Below are 19,253 nucleotides of genomic sequence, written 5' to 3'. Positions count from 1 at the left end.
GAACTGTTGGGCGAGTTGTCAGGGACGCCAACACAGAGGAAGGTAGATATGAGGGCCGCTGACACAGGAGAAGGTGGATATGAGGGCCGCCAACACGGGAAAAGGTAGATATGAAAGCCGCCAACACAGAGGAAGGTAGATATGAGGGCCGCCAACACAGAGGAAGGTAGATATGAGGGCCTCCAACACAGGGGAAGTTAGATAAAAGGGCCGCCAACACAGGGAAAGGTAGATATGAGGGCCTCCAACACATGGGAACGTAGATAAAAGGGCTGCCAACAAAGGGGAAGGTAGATATAAGGGCCGCCAACACAGGGGAAGGTAGATATAAGGGCCGCCAACACAGGGGAAGGTACATATGGGGGCCGCCAACACAGGGGAAGGTAGATATGGGGGCCGCCAACACAGGGGAAGGCTACTAGATATGAGGGCCACTAACACAGGGGAAGGTACATATGGGGGCCGCCAACACAGGGGAAGGTAGATATGGGGGCCGCCAACACAGGGGAAGGCTACTAGATATGAGGGCCACTAACACAGGGGAAGGTAGATATGAGGGCCACTAACACAGGGGTAGGTAGATATGAGGGCCACTAACGCAGGGGAAGGTAGATATGAGGGCCACTAACACAGGGGAAGGTAGATATGAGGGCCACTAACACAGGGGAAGGTAGATATGAGGGCCACTAACACAGGGGAAGGTAGACATCAGTGCCGCCAACCCAGCAGTGGGAGGAGGCAGGCGAGACAGGAGGGGACGCTCCGTGCTGGGTCGTCGGCTCAGGAGCGGCCAGGAACAGGAACCTGACGGAAGTGTAAACACAGACTAGCTATCGATTCTCTCAGGGTCTCGATAAGGGAGATAAGGGGACTGATAAGAGGACGGAGGGGGTAACACACGGGGTGGGGAGGAAACCGAGCGAGGGAGGGGAGGAGGAGGAGGGTAAAGGATACACAAGGGAGGGAGGGAGGGAGGGAGCATATCGATGCTTATTTTAATTGGCCTTTTATACGTTTCTTCCCGGGATCACTTACTGCATGACGTGACCCCACCAGCGTCCTCCCTCCCTCCCTCCTCCCAGCCAAGGCCTCTCCACCATGGTCCCTCCTGTCTGACCCCTCCACTTTCTTTCCTCCTGTCTGACCCCTCCACCATTGGTCCCTCCACCATGGTCCCTTCTGTATGGCCCCTCCACCATGATCCCTCCAATATGACCCCTCCACCATGGTCCCCCAAGTATGATCCCTCCACCGTAGCCCTTCCTGTCTGACCCTTCCACTATGGTCCCTCCTGTCTGATCCCTCTACCATGGTCTCTCCTGTATGACCCTTTCACTATGGTCCCTCCTGTACGACCACTACACCATGGTCCCTCCGCCTTAAACCCCCCCCCCCCCAACGTGCGTAGCACCTCCATCATGACCTCCTCACACAAAGACCTCTCCATCATAACCCTCCTCCACTGCCATGATCTCTCAATCATGACCTTCCAACATAAACCCGTCTTCCCTGACCACAGGAGGGAGCGGGGCGGGGCGGGGCGGGGCGGGGCTGACCAAACAGCTGATGAGGGGCACCTTGTTGTTAGTGTGGTTACGGTGTGTATACCCAGGCGCCTCACACAGACCCCCTCCTTCCTACAGCCCTCCACCCACAAACCTTTCCACACGGCCCTGTACCCTGCTACAACATTACATCAACAGCGCTACACGCCCCTGATCCTCCCCTCGAAGGTAGCAGTTCCAACAAGTACTTTGCACTCCATTACTTGCCATTACCTCTCAAGTTGTCCTTCATACACCCTCCCTCCACCAGTCCACACGTCTCTACGGCCTACTTACACTTTTCTAAACTCTCCCTCCATCATTCTACACGTATCTACGGCCTACTTACACTTTTCTAAACTCTCCCTCCATCATTCTACACGTATCTACGGCCTACTTACACTTTTCTAAACTCTCCCTCCATCATTCTACACGTCTCTACAGCCTACTTACACTTTTCTAAACTCTCCCTCCATCATTCTACACGTATCTACGGCCTACTTACACTTTCCTAAATTCTCCCTCCATCATTCTACACGTATCTACGGCCTACTTACACTTTTCTAAACTCTCCCTCCATCATTCTACACGTCTCTACAGCCTACTTACACTTTTCTAAACTCTCCCTCCATCATTCTACACGTATCTACGGCCTACTTACACTTTTCTAAACTCTCCCTCCATCATTCTACACGTATCTACAGCCTACTTACACTTTTCTAAACTCTCCCTCCATCATTCTACACGTATCTAGAGCCTACTTATGCTTTTCTAAACTCTCCTTCTAACATTCTTTTCCTTCTCCTTCTAACATTCTTACACTTTTCTACACTCCTCTTTACCCATGACATTCTGACACTCCACTCATCATCCTGCCCTCCCATTCATCATACAGTGCTCATGATATCCTTTCCTTATTACACGCTCCTCTTCCCTCATCCTACCCATTCCTATCAGTACGGCTTATCACTGTATTACGTGTCATCTTCCTACACTCCTCTTCATCGTCCTACACTCCTCACTATGCAACACGTCTCATTCAATCTACACTCCTCTTGGTCATTCTACACTTTATATTTTTTCCCCTTCCTCATCTTGCACTCTTCGACGCATCATCCTGCCTCCCTCACTCTCCTGACCTTCTTAACACACCATCTAAAACTCTCTCTCTCTCTCTCTCTCTCTCTCTCTCTCTCTCTCTCTCTCTCTCTCTCTCTCTCTCTCTCTCTCCTTTATTCTACACTTCTCTTCATCCTCTCAGTTATCCTCATTATCTGCCAGTTCTCTTCATCACCCTGTGAGGAGCCTCCGGTCTCATAATCCTGCACTTCGCTCCATCAACCTGCGTTCCTCCTCACTCGTCATGCAAGCGATTATTCATGGCAAGACATTCTTCATTATCCTGTCCATGACATCCCCAGTGAGCGAGTCTCACCTCAGACAAGTTTCTACTTCAACCAACGAACAACATTACACACGTATAGGACCTTCAACCAACGAACAACATTACACACGTACAGGACCTTAAACCAGCGAACAACATTACACACGTATAGGATCTTAAACCAACGAACAACATTACACACGTATAGGACCTTAAACCAGCGAACAACATTACACACGTACAGGATCTTAAACCAGCGAACAACATTACACACGTACAGGATCTTAAACCAGCGAACAACATTACACACGTACAGGATCTTAAACCAGCGAACAACATTACACACGTATAGGATCTTAAACCAACGAACAACATTACACACGTACAGGATCTTAAACCAGCGAACAACATTACACACGTACAGGATCTTAAACCAGCGAACAACATTACACACGTATAGGACCTTAAACCAGCGAACAACATTACACACGTACAGGATCTTAAACCAGCGAACAACATTACACACGTATAGGACCTTAAACCAGCGAACAACATTACACACGTATAGGACCTTAAACCAGCGAACAACATTACACACGTACAGGATCTTAAACCAGCGAACAACATTACACACGTACAGGATCTTAAACCAGCGAACAACATTACACACGTACAGGATCTTAAACCAGCGAACAACATTACACACGTATAGGATCTTAAACCAACGAACAACATTACACACGTACAGGATCTTAAACCAGCGAACAACATTACACACGTACAGGATCTTAAACCAGCGAACAACATTACACACGTATAGGACCTTAAACCAGCGAACAACATTACACACGTACAGGATCTTAAACCAGCGAACAACATTACACACGTATAGGACCTTAAACCAGCGAACAACATTACACACGTATAGGATCTTAAACCAGCGAACAACATTACACACGTACAGGATCTTAAACCAGCGAACAACATTACACACGTACAGGACCTTTAGTCTGCCGGGGAAATGTAGATCACGGCATCAAATATATGTACCCAATAAAACATCCACGTACTACTACACCATACCTGTGTACTCTCTCCACACACTACAGTACACCTACACCATACTTGTGTACACTCTGTACACACAACAGTACACCTACACCATACTTCTGCACACTCTCCACACCATAGTATACATACACTATACTTGTGTACACTCTTCACACTAAAGTATACATACATTATTCTTGTGTACACTCTTCACACTACAGTGTACTCTCGCCACTCTACAGTATACCTACACCATACTTGTGTACACTCACCACACACACTACAGTAAACCTTCACCATACTTGTGTACACTCTCCACACTGCAGTATACATACACTATACTTGTGTACACACCACACACTACAGTAAACCTACACCACACTTGTGTACACTCTCCACACTGCAGTATACATACATCACACTTGTGTACACATTATAAGTATCTTCAACTTCTCTGGTGTACTTTCCCTTGTCCAATCACTTCATCTATTCCCCGCCTCACCACACAGCCAGAGGTAAAACAATATTCCTCATCGTCTAACAGTCCTTCTTAACCCACGAGATCACTCATCATCCTACACTCTTCTTGGTTAGGTTCCATTATTATGCTGCACTCATTATCCAGCATTCCTCTATCATGCTGAGGTCATCATCCTACATTCCTCTATCATGCTCTGGTTATCATTCTACATTCCTCTATCATGCTCTGGTCATCATCCTACATTGCTCTATTAAGCTCTGGTCATCATCCTGCATTGCTCTGTCATGCTCTGGTCATCATCCTACATTCCTCTTATCATGCTCTGGTCATCATCCTACATTCCTCTTATCATGCTCTGGTTATCATCCTACATTCATCTTATCATGCTCTGGTCATCATCCTACATTGCTCTATTAAGCTCTGGTCATCATCCTGCATTGCTCTGTCATGCTCTGGTCATCATCCAACATTCCTCTTATCATGCACTGGTCATCATCCAACATTCCTCCATCATACTCTGGTCATCATCCTACATCTCTCCATCATGCTCTGGTCATCATCCTACATCTCTCCATCATACTGTGGTCATCATCCTACATCCCTTCATCATACTCTGGTCATCATCCTACATCCCTTCATCATACTGTGGTCATCATCCTACATCCCTCCATCATACTGTGGTCATCATCCTACACCAGCCTGCCTCCGCCTCTGATGGCAGTACATTACTCCTCGTGCCACATCTAAACTACTTAACTTCAGAGCTCTGTTGTTCTGTACGTTTCCACTGTTTACCCGCAACAGATAGTCTATTGTCTGACATGCACACATCGGGTGATATATCTATTAACATAACTAATGAAGCAATTATTGATAAATCTGTTGACATAATGCGCAAGTTGCTTTATTCGAAACCTTCGCGAGCCCGCGGGTGATTCATGGTCGGCTACGCCAGGGAAGTTCATGGTGGTGCTTGTTGTCGTGTACTTTGTTTCTGTCAACGCTGGCTGACACCCCCCCCCACCAGGCTTTCGCGTCTTGCCCCGCCCGCTGAAGGCGACCATACACACACACACACACACACTGTGGCAGCAGGAAGGAGGAAAGAAGATACCGTCCCACGCCCCCAGCAATTCCCATCTCGAGAATGTTCGGTTTCCTTAGTTTAGCTAAGTGTTGGCTGTCGAGTCTCTATCCAAGGAAGGTCGATGAATTGATCATATTCTCTTCAGCACGACGGTACGACCCTGGAGCAAGACGGTGCGACCCTTGAGCAAGACGGTACGACCCTAGAGCACGATGGTACGACCCTTGAGCAAGACGGTGCGACCCTTGAGCACGATGTTACGATCCTGGAGCACGACAGTGCGACCTTTGAGGAAGACGCTACGACCCTTGAGCAAGACGGTACGACCCTTGAGCAAGACGGTGCGGCCCTTGAGCACGACGGTACGACCCTTGAGCACGACGGTTCGACCCTTGAGCACGACGGTGCGACCCTTGAGCACGACGGTGCGACCCTTGAGCACGACGGTGCGACCCTTGAGCACGATGGTACGACCCTTGAGCACGATGGTACGACTTTTAAGCACGACGGTGCGACCCTTGAGCAAGACGGAGCGACCCTTGAGCAAGACGGTACGACCCTTGAGCACGACGGTGCGACCTCTGAGCACGAAGGTGCGACCCTTGAGCACGACGGTGCGACCCTTGAGCACGATGGTACGACCCTTGAGCACGATGGTACGACCTTTAAGCACGACGGTGCGACCCTTGAGCAAGACGGAGCGACCCTTGAGCAAGACGGTACGACCCTTGAGCACGACGGTGCGACCTCTGAGCACGAAGGTGCGACCCTTGAGCACGACGGTGCGACCCTTGAGCACGAAGGTACGACCCTTGAGCACGATGGTACGACCTTTAAGCACGACGGTGCGACCCTTGAGCAAGACGGAGCGACCCTTGAGCAAGACGGTACGACCCTTGAGCACGACGGTGCGACCTCTGAGCACGAAGGTGCGACCCTTGAGCACGACGGTGCGACCCTTGAGCACGAAGGTACGACCCTTGAGCACGATGGTACGACCCTTGAGCACGATGGTACGACCCTTGAGCACGACGGTACGACCCTTGAGTAACGACGGTGCGACCCTTGAGCACGACGGTACGACCCTGGAGTACGACGGTACGACCCTTGAGTACGACGGTGCAATTCCTCCCTACACTTGAGAGTAAGACCCCCCAAGAGTATGATGTTGGTCGTACCCCGGGTCCGTACCGTCGTGTTGGAGGGTTGTACCGTCGTGCACGAGAGGTACGGACAGTGGTGGGGTGTGCATGTGAATCTCCTGCAAGACTTTGGTACAGTTGTGGTGTGTGTGTGTACCACGTGGCGGCGCCTGCCTGCAGGAGAACATCACATGGTCGGCAGTGTGGAGCGGCGTCCATGTTGATCCGTGGGGGAGACCCTGACCTCATCGGCTCACACGCACGGACTGACGCACGTGCAGTGTGAGGGTGAGGCCACAAGTGAAACGATCCCGGGGACATATTGAGGGTGTGGCCACAGGTAGAGAACTCGAGGAGATGATGAGGGTGTGGCCACAGGGAGAGAACTTGGGGACATAATGAGGGTGTGGCCACAGGTAGAGAACTCGGGGAGATGATGAGGGTGTGGCTACAGGTAGAGAACTCGGGGAGATGATGAGGGTGTGGCCACAGGTAGAGAACTCGAGGAGATGATGAGGGTGTGGCTACAGGTAGAGAACTTGGGGACATAATGAGGGTGTGGCCACAGGTAGAGAACTCGGGGACATAGACATAATGAGGGTATGGCCACAGGTAGAGAACTCGGGGAGATGATGAGGGTGTGGCCACAGGTGAGGCAACTCGGGGTGGAGGTGAGGGGAAGCGCATCAACAGAGGGACGCAAGTCGGTGGTGGTGAGGACAACGGTGGTGGTGGTGGTGGTGGTGGTCGGGTGCAGCCGTGTCCTCCATAAGGCTTGTGTGAGGAGGGTCTGCTGCCCTTGCTCTCCTCTGTCTGGGGTCTGGGAGGAGAAGCTATGATGTAATACTTTATTTCCTCCGTTCATCTAATCCCTGTTTAATGTTATTCTTTCTTCTAATTCTCGAGTTATCAACCCCCATTTCTGACCTAATCCTGAGGGGTCGTGCCGTAGTCTTTCCCTGGGATGGTGAGGCCCAGATGAACTTTATTTCTTGCTATTTTCTTCATCACTGTCATGAGTCTGTATTTCCTCTCTTCTCCTGGTGCTCTGGACCGGGGTCTTAACTCATTCTTCGCAGGGTTGGTAATCAGGTGGATCTTCGTCGCTACCGTCGTGGGATCAATATAATATCTGTTAAATATGTCTCATGACGAGGAGCTTCGTGGCACCAGTGTCTCCTGGTGTGACGTCGTCATGTATGGCTGTCTGGAGTCACGTTTGGGAAGTGTAAGGTCACCATCGTCTGTGGCTCTGTTTACCTGCTGTGTCCTCAGTGTGCGGCATCATTATCTATGGCGTAAACATGACCACAGTCTCTGTCTGTGGGGCGTCACCGTCTTTGTCTTCTTCTCCCTTTTTCACTCTGGCTTATTGACGTCTTATTGTCCTGCGACAGATGGGAGGAAGCCAGTCTTCCCTCACAGACAGGCCGAGATATTGAGGTGTATTTGTTCCAGTTCATTGTGCGCGTGTTCCTCGGTGTTCACCACCTGCAGGGATCACAGGAGTAGTACCTGGCGTTAATCACCTGCGTCTACTACTTTATTATCACCTGACATTAATATGGGGTGTGGAGAGAGGGGTAGAATGTGGAAGGACGTACGAGGATTAAAGGTCATTGTGATAGTAGGAGAAAAGGGACGGGAGAAGAGGAAGACAATGATGATGGGAGGTAAGGGGTAATATGATGACGGGAGGTGATGGGCGGTGTGTGATGGGCGGAGGGTAAGGGTACAGTGTTATGATGGGAGGGAGGAGAGGCTTCCTTGTCCAATACGGATCTTCAGAATGCATTATGATAAACAACGACAGGGAAATAGAAGAGGCGCTGGTCTCTGGTTCTCAGTTAAAACTAACCTCGATCTTGTGCTGTTGATAATACAAACTCCATTTGCCTGCGAAAACTAAATATAAGTTTCGTACGAAAATAGGTGTAGGATTAATTACAGGCCCACTGCACAGACACGAAAGGTGGGCGAAAGACTTTATGATAAGTTAGAAGAAATCTGTGATGAACACGATTCGACTACAGTGGGCAATGTTAACATTCCAGTATCTGCGTGGGGAGAATCCTCCTCCAGGAGGCATGGTCAGAGTCTCTACCTAAACCTGCTTGACAGTTCCCTACGACACTTACTGCAGGAACCGACTCAGCGAAGTGAACGTGTGAGACATGAGTTCTTAGCTACCACTGAGGACCTTGTGCACAATGTTGTAGCTGAACCAACGCTGGAGAAACGTCCTGCACAACTCCCCATCGACATATAACATTTGAGGTAACTTTCAACATGGTCTGTAGCGCTGGTCAACGTTAAGGTCGGGTAAAAAATACCCGACTTCAGATTTGCAAAATATGATCGGCTTCGAACTGCTTGTGAAAAGCAGAAACAATTAGGAAGAACTTTGGAAAAGCCTCAGGAAGACGCTGAACACACTGAAGGAAACATATGCTAATTATATATATATATATATATATATATATATATATATATATATATATATATATATATATATATATATATATATATATATATATTGCTTCTGCAATTGCCTCTTTCTTGAGAATGTAAGTAATAAGAAACTCGTAACCAGCATGATAGAGGAAGCCATGTAAATTTGCAGATATTGCTGAAGATAGCACAAGAAACTTCATGATTTGAATCATTATGTTAGAAGCAGAAAGGTCATTACACACACTCAACTGGTCCATTAATTATGGGAAATGATGACGCGCTTCAAGACGGAAAATGCTATGACAAAGATCTTAAATACTTTAACTTCCTATTTACTTACCAATGTCAAGACACACGGCTCATGTCCTAGACCCATTTCCTGGAGAGAGCAACATCCCGCAACATACAGAGCAACACATCAGAGATTTACCATCAGCAGTAAACGGATGATGACATGGCAGAACCCTGAGATACGTCTCATCTCAGGACTTACGAAACAAGCAAAGGAGGAGACAGTTGAGCCTTTGACGAGGTCCTTCCAGTACGTCACATGCCACAAGGAAAGTTCCAGAGGACTGGAAATTTGCCAATGTAAACACAGATATTCACCCCCCCCAAAAAAAAGGTTAATTAGTCCCTGCCCGTAAATCATCGCCCAATTAGCTTTTAACACCCGTAGTTGCCAAACGAGCCTCACGATGGTTTCCGACGTGCTTGGTAAATCTGCTTTGTTATCTTTAACGATAATATCAGCATGAGTGATGATGAGGACCAGCTGATGTCATCTGGTGGCGAGGTTTTGAGAAAGCATTGGATGAATTCCCGACCTTACTTCATGGCAGCATAATGATGATGATGATGATGATGATAATGATAATGATGATATGATAATCATGAGGGATAACCTGACAGTGCTATAAAATGGACTTGGTGAGCGTAAGGAAGAGGAAAGCAAAATTAATATTCTTTTCCCCCCCCCCCAAGGATGTGTGATGTGTGTCATGCATTATACCAACGTATGGCATGGGTATTCATGTGTGATCAAAGTTTGGACTATGAGGTCATGAGCCAGTTTTTTGGTGGAGCCATCACACACACACACACACACACCTATATGCTTAAAATTCTGTGGTGAAAAAAACCTGTTAGGAAAACTGTTAAACTACGGAGTGACTGTTCAGCTGAAAAGTTAAAAGCGTGTTTTGAATGCACAAACCTGGGGCGGGTTTGAACATTCCTGTGATCCGCAAGATGACCTGGTCCACATAAGGTCTGATTACATAGTTTTTTTGTGAGTAAAAATAATGTAAATCAACAGAAAAACTATTACAATTTATACAAACAAGAAACCAATGGTGAAAAAAAGTAAAAATATATTAGTTTAGAAGAGAAAGCATTTCGTTTCTGACATCACACTGAGAACACTGCAAAGATATCTTAATGATGAAGGAAGATTAGGATATAAGATAACTACAACAGTAAACTACAACAACCCTTCACCAGCATCAACCCCTCACCAGCAACAACCCTTCACCAGCAACAACCCTTCACCAGCAACAAGTAACCTTTCACCAGCATCAACCCTTCACCAGCATCAACCCTTCACCAGCATCAACCCTCCACCAGCATCAACCCTTCACCAGCAACAACCCTTCACCAGCATCAACCCTTCACCAGCAACAACCCTTCACCAGCAACAACCCTTCACCAGCATCAACCCTTCACCAGCAACAACCCTTCACCAGCAACAACCCTTCACCAGCAACAACCCTTCACCAGCATCAACCCTTCACCAGCAACAACCCTTCACCAGCATCAACCCTTCACCAGCAACAACCCTTCACCAGCATCAACCCTTCACCAGCAACAACCCTTCACCAGCATCAACCCTTCACCAGCAACAACCCTTCACCAGCAACAACCCTTCACCAGCAACAACCCTTCAGGTGAAGTCTGGCTGGTGTGGGCACCACACAATGACTGGCTGGAGCGATGATCAGTGTATCACAAACTCTGATCCAGACAACGTCTTGTTGACCACATTACAAGATTCTGTGTAAGATTTGACGGTGATGATGCAGACAACTAAATAATGTACACGAAAAATCAAAGGGAGGTGAGAGTGAGACATACATGTAATATGTACACCCAATGTACAGAAACTGTATGTGTACCTAAAATGAACCCTCTTAAAAAAAACTTGAATGATTATAACCCTGTACCACTGGCATCTGTACCTGTAATGTGTCAAAATAAAAAGGTATTAAACCGATGAAGAAGAAAGTACAATTATAAACTTGATTATATCCAGTTTGCTGACTGATCTAGAGGGTCACCTGTGGATGTTGTGTTGACTGTGATGGGCTTTGCATCGCTTTGTCCTCGAGCACTTACAATGTAATGATCCTTACGTCTGATGATGATAGTAATTATACATATAATTTACCTCAGCATTTAACACGATCAAGCCGAATATATGAACTGAAAACCTATTAACGGTGTCATCTTCAGTAACAATTCATTTCTTGTGTTTTATACTTTTACTCAAGAGTACACACGCGAAGCTCCGGCTGGGGACATTACCATCTGTTACCACAGTGTCTCCTCACAGTGGTGATCTGCCAACATTTTCGTCTACATTATATACTTATGTTCTCAATGTTCGTCTTAATGACTGTGAAGATGTAAAACATGCTAATGACGCCGTAATTACTGGTGTGCTTGTAGGGTGTGGCAGTAGTTAATATGAACTGCAAATATTAGAGGTTTTTATAAGGTAGAATGAACATACTCTTTTTTTTTCTCTCTTCTGAATGTGTGATAACGGACTTGAGAAAGCTAACGTACCGTCATGAACCTATTAACGGTGATGCGGGTGAAGTACGTGACACCTGTAAACACCTGGATAGATGTCTGTAGCAGACCACATACTTGACTGGTCACATCACAGTAAACACATTGTTTACATATATACACACAGCACGACCGGACCCCGTACAGTGTTGGCGATCTTTTAATGTAAATAACACGATCGTGTACGTTTTTTTTTTTTTTACAAAAAAAAGTATCACCAATTATGATATAAATGGTGGAAATAATAAAAAAAAAGAAGACAGTGATAATTGACATAATTCAGACATGCCACAAGAGTGATAATCGACCTGTTACAAGAGCAGGTAACTCATCTGATGAGAAACTGGAGATGATAATTGGTTGTTGGTGACGTAAGTTACGTAATCGTTACAGTGTTGCAGGAGGTCACAATGGTGCGTGTGATCTCGTTTACCCAATGGCGTCTTTAGCTACGTCTCTACCTTGTATACCAACTGACAGTTCGACGTTTTCTATCTTATTCTTGTATCTCCCCCTGACGATGTGATCATTACACGAAAGTGCACTAGGGAACTTATCGTGTTCCATTTTCCCTCGTGGTTTTATGCATAAACTTTACAGCGTGTGTAGGAAAATTAAACACAGTAACTGAAGATCGTACATGTATGTTGAACAACAACTGTATGCGAATGTGATCTGGTAAAGGAACACAGATGTTCTCTGTACAACACTACAAGACTGGAGGAGATTTGATACTAAGGTCAATCCATGTCTACAGTAGTACTCTTATGATTTTGTTTTCATACAAATGTCTATACGAAATCATGTCTGAAAACTGTAAATGCTTAATTCAATGAATACTTTACGTTTGTGGGACACAGTTATATTTGTTGATAAAACTAATAACATTATGCTGTAAGTATACTATCATGTACCATTCTTTACTGCAATGTAAATCGCGCATCGGGTTGATATAGTATCTGTCTGTTAACGATTACGGTCAAAATTCATGTCACTTGGTACAGATGGGTGTACACTACAGGACTTCCTATGTTAGAAAATGCGTTGACTGAACGTAAACACAGTGTAGTGTTAAAGTGTCAAGCTTTAAATTGGTAAGACGAGATAAGGCAATAAGAGGTGTTCTCCAGTACCAGCACTGCTGACCTTCCAGTGCCGGCACTGCTGACCTTCCAGTACCAGCACTGCTGACCTTCCAGTACCAGCACTGCTGACCTTCCAGTACCGGCACTGTTGACCTTCCAGTACCAGCATCGCTGACCTTCCAGTACCAACACTGTTGACCTTCCAGTACCAGCACTGCTGACCTTCCAGTACCAGCACTGCTGACCTTTCAGTACCAGCACTGCTGACCTTCCAGTACCAGCACTGCTGACCTTCCAGTACCAGCACTGCTGACCTTCCAGTACCAGCACTGCTGACCTTTCAGTACCAGCACTGCTGACCTTCCAGTACCGGCACTGTTGACCTTCCAGTACCAGCACTGCTGACCTTCCAGTACTAGCACTGCTGACCTTCCAGTACCAGCACTGCTGACCTTCCAGTACCGGCACTGTTGACCTTCCAGTACCAGCACTGCTGACCTTCCAGTACTAGCAGTGTTGACCTTCCAGTACCGGCACTGTTGACCTTCCAGTACCGGCACTGTTGACCTTCCAGTACCAGCACTGCTGACCTTCCAGTACTAGCACTGCTGACCTTCCAGTACCAGCACTGCTGACCTTCCAGTACCGGCACTGTTGACCTTCCAGTACCAGCACTGCAGACCTTCCAGTACTAGCAGTGTTGACCTTCCAGTACTAGCAGTGTTGACCTTCCAGTACCAGCACTGCTGACCTTCCAGTACCAGCACTGCTGACCTTCCAGTACTAGCACTGTTGACCTTCCAGTACTAGCAGTGTTGACCTTCCAGTACTAGCAGTGTTGACCTTCCAGTACTAGCAGTGTTGACCTTCCAGTACTAGCAGTGTTGACCTTATGGTCAGTAGCTAACCCCCAGCGCTCCGTATTTTCCTCAAGGTGTCCGACGCGCTGGCCCGTGACTCCACGAGATGGGCCGTCGCAGGACACGAGGGCGCCAGTCCGGGGAACCTAACATCCACATATCCACGGCTGTTGATGTCCAGTCCTTGGCCCTTCCGTTGCTCCCTCTGGACCGGCCGGGGTGTCTCCTGCGGGAGGCAGCGTGGAGAGCTGGCCGCGGGAGGGCCTCCAAGCGCGTCCTGGGCTGGATCTCGTCCAGATATTTTTCATTAAAATAAATGCGAGGGAGGGAGGGAGGGAGGGCCAGCTGGTGAGGGGAGGACGCTGACCCACGTGTTGCCTGGCGACAGCTGGGAGGGGAGAGTGAGGGGCGAGGCTGGCTGGCTGTGTGAGGCACCGGGTAGGAGTGGAGAGAGAGAGAGAGAGAGAGAGAGAGAGAGAGAGAGAGAGAGAGAGAGAGAGAGAGAGAGAGAGAGTGGCAGGGTGTGTGTGAGTAAGGGAAGATAAGCGAGAGAGAGAGAGAGAGAGAGAGAGAGAGAGAGAGAGAGAGAGAGAGAGAGAGAGAGATGTGACGTCTCTAGCCATATATCATGTTCGGTCTTATGTCCCCCCCTCTCTCTCTCTCTCTCTCTCTCTCTCACACACACACACTCCTCTGCCCCCAGGCCAGCCCCTGCCTGCCTCCTGACGTTATCGTTATGCTGTGCGGGAAGCTATTGCCTTTCCGACGACCGCCCTGGCTTTAAGGTCGTTCCTCTCCCCGCCTGAGTCGTTCTGACGTGCTGCAGCATCTTGGTCCTGGCGTTCCCCGAGTCGATCCTGGTAAAGGGTCGTACTGCCGGGTCGTTGTCTACCTATGTCGTCTTCTGGGGACCTGGGTCATCCTGGGGTTGGTCGTGGCTGGGTTGTCCTGGGGTTGGTCGTGGCTGGGTCGTCCTGGGGTTGGTTCTGGCTGGGTCACTCTGGGGCTGGTCGTGGCTGGGTCGTCCTGGGGTTGGTCATGGCTAGGTCGTCCTGGGGTTGGTCGTGGCTAGGTCGTCCTGGGGTTGGTCGTGGCTGGGTCGTCCTGGGGTTGGTCCTTGCTAGGTCGTCCTGGGGTTGATCCTGGCTAGGTCGTCCTAGGGTTGGTCGTGGCTGGGTCGTCCTGGGGTTGGTCCTGGCTGGGTCGTCCTGGGGTTGGTCGTGGCTGGGTCGTCCTGGGGTTGGTTCTGGCTGGGTCATTCTGGGGTTGGTCGTGGCTGGGTTGTCCTGGGGTTGGTCGTGGCTGGGTCGTCCTGGGGTTGGTTCTGGCTGGGTCACTCTGGGGCTGGTCGTGGCTGAGTCGTCCTGGGGTCGGTCCTAGTTGGGTCGTCCTGGGGTTGGTCGTGGCTGGGTCGTCCTGGGGTTGGTTCTGGCTGGGTCATTCTGGGGTTGGTCGTGGCTGGGTCGTCCTGGGGTTGGTCCTGGCTGGGTCGTCCTGGGGTTGGTCCTGGCTGGGTCGTCCTGGGGTTGGTCCTAGCTGGGTCGGTCTGGGGTTGGTTCTGGCTGGGTCATTCTGGGGTTGGTCGTGGCTGGGTCGTCCTGGGGTTGGTTCTGGCTGGGTCGTCCTGGGGTTGGTCCTGGCTGGGTCGTCCTGGGGTTGGTCCTGGCTAGGTCGTCCTGAGGTTGGTCCTGGCTAGGTCGTCCTGGGGTTGGTCCTGGCTGGGTCGTCTTGGGGTTGGTCCTGGCTAGGTCGTCCTGGGGTTGGTCGTGGCTGGGTCGTCCTGGGGTTGGTCCTGGCTAGGTCGTCCTGGGGTTGGTCCTAGCTGGATGGTCGTCCCAGGTGAGTGGTTGCGCTGGCATTCGTCCCAGACGAGCGGTCGTACTGAGGACATAGTCCTGGCCGTGTGGTCGTACTGAGGATAGTTCTGGCTGAATGGTCGTCGTGTTGCTGGTTCTGGCGGAGTGGGGGGGAGGGTGGATGGTCGTGGGTGGGGGCGAAGTGGCGGGAGGAGGAGGAGGAGGAGGAGCAGGTGGTGGTGGTGGGTGGGTGGGGGAGCGTCCGTCCGTCCCGGCGCAGGTCGTCCCGGCTCGGGTGCGGCCAGTGCCGGCGGCCATTATCGGAGACACAGGCAGCCGGCCATTATCTCCCCAACTTTATGAATTCTGAAGAGTTTTCCGAGTGTTTGACTCGTGCATTGATGCCATCTATTCCCGGGCGGCGGCGGCGGCCCTCGAGTGGGTATATATGAGGCTCCTGCTTTTGTCTGCTTGGCCTGTGGGAGGTGAGGGAGGGAGGGAGACGGGAGAGAGAGAGAGAGGGAGGCAAGTTGAACAAACACGGAGACAAAGCCGGCACTGGTAAGAGACTGTCAGGAGGGAAAAAGACGGACTTAGAATGAAGAGGGAGATATGAACGATGGCCAAGATCTGCTAGGTGAGGGAGGAGAGGGATAGAGAGAGACACACACACTGGTGAAATGAGTGGAGACAAGGAAGAGAGGAGTGAGCGAGTGTCTATATGCTGGCATCAAGTGAGGGAGGGACGGTTTCGTCACACCCGCCAACTATACCTTGTTATTACGGGATAATCTTCGCTCCCGTATCGCTCCTTCGTCACATTTGTGTTCATAGAATATTCCCGATGATTCCTGGCGTACCTCGTCTACGGGGAAGCAACGTATGCACGAAGCCAAGCTACGATTTCGAGGACGTCGCCGGCGTACTATAAAGAAGGGAACGCAACTTATCGTAGTGAAGTTATAATCATCATAATCCCTCAGGCGTTTAATGTTGCAGCGGAGGAAGTTTTGCTACCGTGGTAATATGTTTACTCAAAATACAAGTTATGCGTCTCAGTGGTAATATTTCACGTGTGTAGTGCACATAAATACTGGTACTGACATCTTGTGACGGCGGGCGAGCCACACCGACCCTTCTTCCTCCACACACACACACTTGGTGTACACAAGAAGGCCTTGTGATCCCGTGTTGATAGAGCACCGGCTCTGATAAATATAAATATGGGAGAAATAAACCTCACACGTAATCCTTTAGAAATTTACCATTGATATATTTAGCATGATGATACGACCCCTCGAGGACGACGGTACGACCCTCTAGGACGACGGTAAGACCCTTGAGCACGCCGGTACGACCCTTCAGCGCGATGGTATAATCCTTGGGTATAGCACCACAACCTCTGATTTGACCATGAGAGGTCGAGTCAAAGGTCAAGCCATTATACCTAAAGGTCGTACAGTCATGCTCAGAGGTCGTATCGTCGTGCTTAAGGGTCATACCGTCTTGGTCATGGGGAGGGATATAACCACCCAGTTTTACGTGTGAATATAATCTTAAGACACCAGCATAAAACCTTAATAGCTCTGATATCGAAGAAGTGATGTTCTCCATCATTCTTTTATGCATCTCTCCAGTATTTTCATAAAGATCTGGCTGGATACAAGTTACAGGAGAAACAAAAATACGAAAAATTAGTATGCCAGTGAAACAAAACTCTCTGGGGTCTTTACTGCAGCTGGTAAAATGGTCCTCACAACACCTGGTGAAATGGTCTTCACTACTGCTGGTGAAGAGGACCTCACGCCAGCTAGTAAAATGGTCTTCACTCCTGCTAGTAAAGAGGTCTTAAGAACACAGTGTGCATGGGTCTTAAGAACTATATAGGTGGCGAGCTGGTGTTCAACACCGACTGTGGGGAAGAAAGAGAGTCCTGGTTGGGTGATGAAGTGTTCTTACTCAAGGGGGTCAGACCCCGTCTATCTCCCGGCAGAGACCCCTCCACGACTCACGGTTAAGACCCACTCTCCACCAGCTGATGGGAGGTGGGCTGTCTGGAAACCAGGCAATGGAAGCGTCTTGGCCACTGGTTCTGGCCGAAGGTTGAGGAATCGCGGTGTAAACTTCAAGCAGCAGGAGTTCAGTAACTCCAGGCAAGGTATCTGTCCGGAGCTCATGAGATCCAGTATGAGAGAGACGGAGGTGTACATAGGAGGCAGTACATGGGAACGGAACACATGTGAGGGACATGATGCACTGCCTCCACATTCCCCTGGGCGAACCAGAAGGATGAAGTGTTTTAAGAGGAGAAAAACCAAGATGCCGCGAAAGAAGAGCGAAAAAAACATAAAAGGAGAAACGCATAACTGACATAAGTGTTGTTACATTTTCTGGAAAACTCGCGAGAGAAAAAAGAACTGTATTCTTACTGTAATTATGGTATATATAAATGGTTCGACTGCGCTATTACTGCAAAAGCAGCGTATAATATATATATGTATATATATATATATATATATATATATATATATATATATATATATATATATAATGGTTGCCTTGTACTCTTACAGCAACAGTGGTACATACAGAGGATATACAGATGGTGCACTTGGGGAGGGTCATTTTTCCCCTGTAGGTGGCGTGCCTCAGGCTGGCACGACTGGCCAACGTAGTCACCTGACGTCAGACTTGATCCTCTGCGGTGGTTTGGTCTCAGTCTCTAGCACGGCACTATGACCTCACCGTCAGGTGTCATCATGGTGGGGGGTTGAACCTGCCACCTCCCGTGCAGGCGACGGCGCTGACGTAACTCTACGTTGTCATCTTGGGGAGACGACAGCATCCCTAGATTCGAGTTTTTTTTTCATCTTAGCGTGGACGTGACCTTTGGCTCAGAGATGTTACCTCATCATTTGTAGTTTTTGTCTCGTGATCTTGCTTTCTTTTTTCAACTTAGCTTCAAGCTGTGGTGATCACAGCTTGAAGCTGTAAACTCGGTTGAGCTGTAGCTTTAGTGTGGTTCCGTGACCCTTGGCGATGGTGCGGTTCTGTGACCTTTGGGAACTGGCCTTTGGGGGTTCTGACTCCCAGCTTAGGCTCGAGAGCTGAGGGCGAGACCAGGGACATCACAGCGCCAGGCAGCGCTGAGCTTTGCCTAGGGGCTGGGATCGGTAGCTTGTGGGACGTGAGTTGAACTGTGCCCCAGGCGCGGGTCTGTGACCACAAAACCCGGGTCTTGTGAACCCGACGTGAAGCTTTGACCAAACACCTGTGCTGGGGGTCGTGACCTTAGAGCATAGTCACTGGGCTTTGGGTGACCCCGGCGTGTCACAGGGTGACCTCGGATGAGGTTGTGACGTCAGGATGGAACTGTGGGTTGGTTCATTTCATGAGGAAAATGTTTTCAACCAAGTGAACGTTTAGTGTGGGTGACAGGCTAAGCAACACGGGATAATTGCACATTCAAGCCACTACAGCTACTCAGCCAATGGGATATTGATATTTACGCTCCCTT

At 49.0% G+C, this 19,253-nt stretch overlaps 2 protein-coding genes across 3 annotated transcripts in view; one reads left to right on the top strand and one right to left on the bottom strand.

The window, feature by feature from the left end:
- Caf1-105 (chromatin assembly factor 1, p105 subunit) overlaps window positions 1-19,253 on the bottom strand; it is a 305,893-nt gene that overhangs the window by 146,217 nt on the left and 140,423 nt on the right. The window lies entirely within an intron of this gene.
- LOC139767419 (LIM homeobox transcription factor 1-alpha-like) overlaps window positions 1-19,253 on the top strand; it is a 105,794-nt gene that overhangs the window by 44,391 nt on the left and 42,150 nt on the right. The window lies entirely within an intron of this gene.

The sequence above is a fragment of the Panulirus ornatus genome, chromosome 4, assembly GCF_036320965.1.
Source record: "Panulirus ornatus isolate Po-2019 chromosome 4, ASM3632096v1, whole genome shotgun sequence".
In the NCBI taxonomy this organism is placed as follows: Eukaryota; Metazoa; Arthropoda; class Malacostraca; order Decapoda; family Palinuridae; genus Panulirus; species Panulirus ornatus.
Note: the sequence above shows the minus strand (reverse complement) of the source record. Positions and strands in the feature narration are given on the sequence as shown.